A 6,091-nucleotide genomic window follows, 5' to 3' on the forward strand; every position below is an offset into this window, starting at 1 on the left:
GATCAACTTCGAAATCGGTGAATAGACGCGCTGTAGAATGGCAACCGCTGCCAAGTCTCTTCCATAGTTGCGTCGGTCGAGTGATCGAAGAAGGTGATCTAAGAGAGGGTCCAAGCGTAGGCATTCGTTGGGGGATTCGCGCCGATGGCATAAATTTATGCAATACCCGAGCAACACCGGACGGAGGTGCTAGATGAGGGCTCCCATTTTAGATCGAGTTTTAAAATCACCGAGTAGATGCGGTGAGGGCTGGCAACCGCTGCCAAACCTTTTTCCGAAATTGCGCCAGCTGAGTGACAAGAAAACATGATCTAAAGGAGAGTCCAGGAATAGCACCCTCGAGGGTGGGCTTCATGCCCCTCTAATTGATTCAACGTCGGCGTCCACCTTTTTTCAAAATCTGACATATCCATCCGCCCTGACAGCGGCGTTGAATCAATGAGGGGAGCACGGGAGAGGCTCGCGGCAACCACCTCTCCCGTTGTAGCCGCGATAGGCACGCAAAAATTTTTGCTAGAGCGCCAAGCACCCACCTCATGGCTAGAGACAAGGGCTCGCCATTAGATCAACTTCAAAATCGCTGAACAGACACGCTGTAGAATGGCAACCGCTGCCAAGTCTCTTCCGTAGGTGCGTCGGTCGAGTGATCGAAGAAGGTGATCTAAGAGAGGGTCCAAGCGTAGGCATTCGTTGGGGGATTCGCGCCGATGGCATAAATTTATGCAATACCCGAGCAACACTGGACGGAGGTGCGATACGAGGGCTCCCGTTTTAGATCGAGTTTTAAAATCACCAAGTAGACGCGGTGAGGGCTGGCAACCGCTGCCAAACCTTTTTCCGAAATTGCGCCAACTGAGTGACAAGAAAACGTGATCTAAAGGAGAGTCCAGGAATAGCACCCTCGAGGGTGGGCTTCATGCCCCTCTAATTGATTCAACGTCGGCGTCCACTGTTTCAAAATCCGACATATCCATCCGCCCTGACAGTGGCGTTGAATCAATGAGGGGGGCACGGGAGAGGCTCGCGGAAACCACCTCTCCCCTTGTAGCCGCGATAGGCACGCGAAAAATTTTGCTAGAGCGCCAAGCACCCACCTCATGGCTAGAGACAAGGGCTCGCCATTAGATCAACTTCGAAATCGCTGAACAGATGCGCTGTAGAATGGCAACCACTGCCAAGTCTCTTCCGTAGTTGCGTCGGTGGAGTGATCGAAGAAGGTGATCTAAGAGAGGGTCCAAGCGTAGGCATTCGTTGGGGGATTCGCGCCGATGGCATAAATTTATGCAATACCCGAGCAACACCGGACAGAGGTGCTAGACGAGGGCTCCCATTTTAGATCGAGTTTTAAAATCACCGAGTAGACGCGGTGAGGGCTGGCAACCACTGCCAAACCTTTTTCCGAAATTGCGGCAGCTGAGTGACAAGAAAACATGATCTAAAGGAGAGTCCAGGAATAGCACCCTCGAGGGTCGGCTTCATGCCCCTCTAATTGATTCAACGTCGGCGTCCACCGTTTCAAAATCCGACATGTCCATCCGCCCTGACAGCGGCGTTGAATCAATGAGGGGGGCACGGGAGAGGCTCGCGGCAACCACCTCTCCCCTTGTAGCCATGATAGGCACGCAAAAAATTTTGCTAGAGCGCCAAGCACCCACCTCATGGCTAGAGACAAGGGCTCGCCATTAGATCAACTTCGAAATCGCTGAACAGACGCGCTGTAGAATGGCAACCGCTGCCAAGTCTCTTCCGTAGTTGCGTCGGTTGAGTGATCGAAGAAGGTGATCTAAGAGAGGGTCCAAGCGTAGGCATTCGTTGGGGGATTCGCGCTGATGGCATAAATTTATGCAATACCCGAGCAACACCGGACGGAGGTGATAGACGAGGGCTCCCGTTTTAGATCGAGTTTTTAAAACACCGAGTAGACGCGGTGAGGGCTGGTAACCGCTGCCAAACCTTTTTCCGAAATTGTGCCAGCTGAGTGAAAAGAAAACATGATCTAAAGGAGAGTCCAGGAATAGCACCCTCGAGGGTGGGCTTCATGCCCCTCTAATTGATTCAACGTCGGCGTCCACCTTTTTTCAAAATCCGACATATCCATCCGCCCTGACAGCAGCGTTGAATCAATGAGGGGAGCACGGGAGAGGCTCGCGGAAACCACCTCTCCCATTGTAGCCACGATAGGCACGCAAAAAATTTTGCTAGAGCGCCAAGCACCCACCTCATGGCTAGAGACAAGGGCTCGCCATTAGATCAACTTCGAAATCGCTGAACAGACGCGCTGTAGAATGGCAACCGCTGCCAAGTCTCTTCCGTAGTTGCGTCGGTCGAGTGATCGAAGAAGGTGATCTAAGAGAGGGTCCAATTGTAGGCATTCATTGGGGGATTCGCGCCGATGGCATAAATTTATGCAATACCTGAGCAACACCGGACGGAGGTGCTAGACGAGGGCTCCCGTTTTAGATCGAGTTTTTAAATCACCGAGTAGACGCGGTGAGGGCTGTCAACCGCTGCCAAACCTTTTTCCGAAATTGCGGCAGCTGAGTGACAAGAAAACGTGATCTAAAGGAGAGTCCAGGAATAGCACCCTCGAGGGTGGGCTTCATGCCCCTCTAATTGATTCAACGTCGGCGTCCACCGTTTTAAAATCCGACATATCGATCCGCCCTGACAGCGGCGTTGAATCAATGAGGGGGGCACGAGAGAGGCTCGCGGCAACCACCTCTCCCCTTGTAGCCACAATAGGCACGCAAAAATTTTTGCTAGAGCGCCAAGCACCCACCTCATGGCTAGAGACAAGGGCTCGCCATTAGATCAACTTCGAAATCGCTGAACAGACGCGCTGTAGAATGGCAACCGCTGCCAAGTCTCTTCCGTAGTTGCGTCGGTCGAGTGATCGAAGAAGGTGATCTAAGAGAGGGTCCAAGCGTAGGCATTCGTTGGGGGATTCGTGCCGATGGCATAAATTTATGCAATACCCGAGCAACACCGGACGGAGGTGCTAGACGAGGGCTCCCATTTTAGATCGAGTTTTAAAATCATCGAGTAGACACGGTGAGGGCTGGCATCCGCTGCCAAACCTTTTTCCGAAATTGCACCAGCTGAGTGACAAGAAAACATGATCTAAAGGAGAGTCCAGGAATAGCACCCTCGAGGGTGGGCTTCATGCCCCTCTAATTGATTCAACGTCGGCGTCCACCTTTTTTCAAAATCCGACATATCCATCCGCCCTGACAGCGGCGTTGAATCAATGAGGGGGGCACGGGAGAGGCTCGTGGCAACCACCTCTCCCATTGTAGCCGCGATAGGCACGCAAAAAATTTTGCTAGAGCGCCAAGCACCCACCTCATGGCTAGAGACAAGGGCTCGCCATTAGATCAACTTCGAAATCGCTGAACAGACGCGCTGTAGAATGGCAACCGCTGCCAAGTCTCTTCCGTAGTTGCGTCGGTGGAGTGATCGAAGAAGGTGATCTAAGAGAGGGTCCAAGCGTAGGCATTCGTTGGGGGATTCGCGCCGATGGCATAATTTTATGCAATACCCGAGCAACACCGGTCGGAGGTGCTAGACGAGGGCTCCCGTTTTAGATCGAGTTTTAAAGGAGAGTCGAGGAATAGCACATTCGGGGTGGGCTTCATGCCCCTCTAATTGATTCAACGTCGGCGTCCACCGTTTCAAAATCCGACATATCCATCCGCCTTGACACCGGCATTGAATCAATGAGGGGGGCACGGGAGAGGCTCGCGGCAACCACCTCTCCTATATAAGCTATTAGTGCGAGGCTCGCTCTGCATTAGAAATTAGCGAACACAACGACATCCGCCTTAAAAATCCAAATCCTTTAAAATTCCTACCAAACAGCCATTCACGACCCAATTTTTTATGAGGTCGGCAGAGGAGCAAAAGATCGTCATCGGTTAGGAGATGTGAGTTCATGGAGCCGAGGGACTGAAATGGTCATCGAGCTTATCCGATCAACTGGATGAATTTCACCTTGAAGGGGCCCAATCCAAAAGTTCCGGAGGTCATCTCCTAGAACTCTCGAGAACAAGGCCCATCTTACATGCAAACTCTGCTACTGCGCAAACATAGGTTGCAATTAAAGAGAAATTGCGAGGCCGTCACAATGGCCCGAGGCCAATGGCTCCGACTAAGTCAATTTTCTCTTGCAATCACCATGCCGCCGTTCACAAAGAGATCTCCCCATTCACTTGTGACACGACGCACAATCCAAGGTCTAGACGCGAGACCGCCCTTGAAAGAAAGACCACTTTCCAAGACATCCCCCGATGACACATTGGAATGTCAACCGCTGTCGAACCACTCCCAATGTTGTGCCAATCGAGTTGGCATAGAGGTGACCTTAGGGAGCTCCCGCGTAGCAATCGGGATGTGCTTTCGTGCCCATCTCTCACAAAAACCAATGTTAGCTGTGGACAAATTTGGAATCCAAGGGCTCGCATCCATCGATATCGTCGGCACTGGGTCTATATATTCAAAGGCCACGGAGAGGTTCCGATAAGAGAAGCTCCCCTGCTCGCTCGCACAAACATATCCCAAATTCTAGACACAAGCTCCCGCCCTTAGCATCGCTCTCCAAATCACTGCAATGACACATTGGAACGACAACCGCTGTCGAACAACTCCCAAAATTGTGGCAATGGAGTGAGAAAGAAGAGCAACTTTGGGGAGCCGCGCATAGCAAACGGGCTGTGCTGCTGCTTCATTCCGCTCTTATATAGATCCGAAATTGTTGATTTCGTTTGGAATCCGAGGCTGCATTCGTCCTTGCTCAAACAAGCAATGGCTCTTCTAATCGAATGGCCACGTGGAGCTTCCGATAACAAAGGCTCCCTTGTCACTCGTGATGCGCAGGCCAACTGCTAGACGACGGGTCGCCCTTCAGATCGCTGCCCAGGCAACCACCACAACGGCACCATTGGAACGACAACCGCTGCCGAACCGTTATGAAAATTTTGTGCCAAAGAAGTTGTTGCGTAGAGAACGACTCTGGGGAGAGAGCCCTCGCATAGCAAAATCGGGATGGCTTCACGGCCCTCCCAATAGAAACGATGCTGGTGCCAATATTCCAAAAATCCGAATAACGTGTCTTTCGCGAACACCAGCACTGATTTCTATTGGGGAGGGTCGCCGAGAACTTTTGTTATCAAAGCTCCCATTGTAAGCCGCGATAGGCACACAAAAAATTGCTAGAGCCCCAAGCACCCACCTCATGGCTAGACAAGGGGTCGCCATTAGTAGATCAACTTCGAAATCGCTGAACAGACGCGCTGTGGAATGGCAACCGCTGCCAAGCCTCTTCCGTAATTACGTCGGTCGATTGATCGAAGAAGGTGATCTAAGAGAGAGTCCGAGGCTAGGGATTCGTTGGGTGATTCGCGCCGATAGCAAAAAATTATGCAATACCCGAGCAACACTGGACGGAGGTGCTAGACGAGGGCTCCCGTTTTAGATCGAGTTTTAAAACCACCAAGTAGACGCAGTGAGGGCTAGCAACCGCTGCCAGACCTTTTTCCGAAATTGCGCCAGCTGAGTGACAAGAAAACATGATCTAAAGGAGAGTCAGGGAATAGCACCCTCGAGGGTGGGCTTCATGCCCCTCTAATTGATTCAACGTCGGCGTCCACCGTTTCAAAATCTGACATATCCATCCGCCCTGACAGCGGCGTTGAATCAATGAGGGGGGCACGGGAGAGGCTCGCGGCAACCACCTCTCCCCTTGTGGCCGCGATAGGCACGCAAAAAATTTTGCTAGAGCGCCAAGCACCCACCTCATGGCTAGAGACAAGGGCTCGCCATTAGATCAACTTCGAAATCGCTGAACAGACGCGCTGTAGAATGGCAACCGCTGCCAAGTCTCTTCCGTAGTTGCGTCGGTCGAGTGATCAAAGAAGGTGATCTAAGAGAGGGTCCAAGCGTAGGCATTCGTTGGGAGATTCGCGCCGATGGCATAAACTTATGCAATACCCGACCAACACCAGACGGAGGTGCTAGACGAGGGCTCCCGTTTTAGATCGAGTTTTAAAATCACCAAGTAGACGCGGTGAGGGCTGGCAACCACTGCCAAACCTTT

Source organism: Cupressus sempervirens, chromosome 2 (assembly GCF_028749045.1).
Source record: "Cupressus sempervirens isolate cs-2001-9-10 chromosome 2, ASM2874904v1, whole genome shotgun sequence".
In the NCBI taxonomy this organism is placed as follows: Eukaryota; Viridiplantae; Streptophyta; class Pinopsida; order Cupressales; family Cupressaceae; genus Cupressus; species Cupressus sempervirens.